Source organism: Mandrillus leucophaeus, unplaced genomic scaffold, assembly GCF_000951045.1.
Source record: "Mandrillus leucophaeus isolate KB7577 unplaced genomic scaffold, Mleu.le_1.0 Scaffold510, whole genome shotgun sequence".
NCBI lineage: Eukaryota > Metazoa > Chordata > Mammalia > Primates > Cercopithecidae > Mandrillus > Mandrillus leucophaeus.
In genome coordinates, this window is record NW_012105476.1 from 1,091,983 (window position 1) to 1,092,235 (window position 253).

The following is a 253-nucleotide window of genomic DNA, read 5'->3' on the forward strand; positions in this document are numbered from 1 at the left end:
TTGCAGGCTCCAGGAACTGGAGGACCAGTACCGCCGCGAGCGGGAGGAGGCCACTTACCTGCTGGAGCAGCAGCGGCTGGTGAGTGACGGGGCCCCGCCCTCCCTGCGAGCTGCCACCTACGCCAGAGGACGCCTGTCCTCCCATGCCCCCACTTCCTGCTTGCCTGGCCCCGTGTCTTGCATCCGAACAGTGGGATGTGGTGAGGCCCACTGTCCAGGCACGGTGTGAACAGTGCGAGAGGCCCAGGCAGGT

At 67.2% G+C, this 253-nt stretch overlaps 1 protein-coding gene across 1 annotated transcript in view; it reads left to right on the forward strand.

Annotated features, from left to right (window-relative positions):
• KIF1A (kinesin family member 1A) overlaps positions 1-253 on the forward strand; it is a 111,968-nt gene that overhangs the window by 61,117 nt on the left and 50,598 nt on the right. The gene's annotated exons all lie outside the window — the stretch shown is intronic.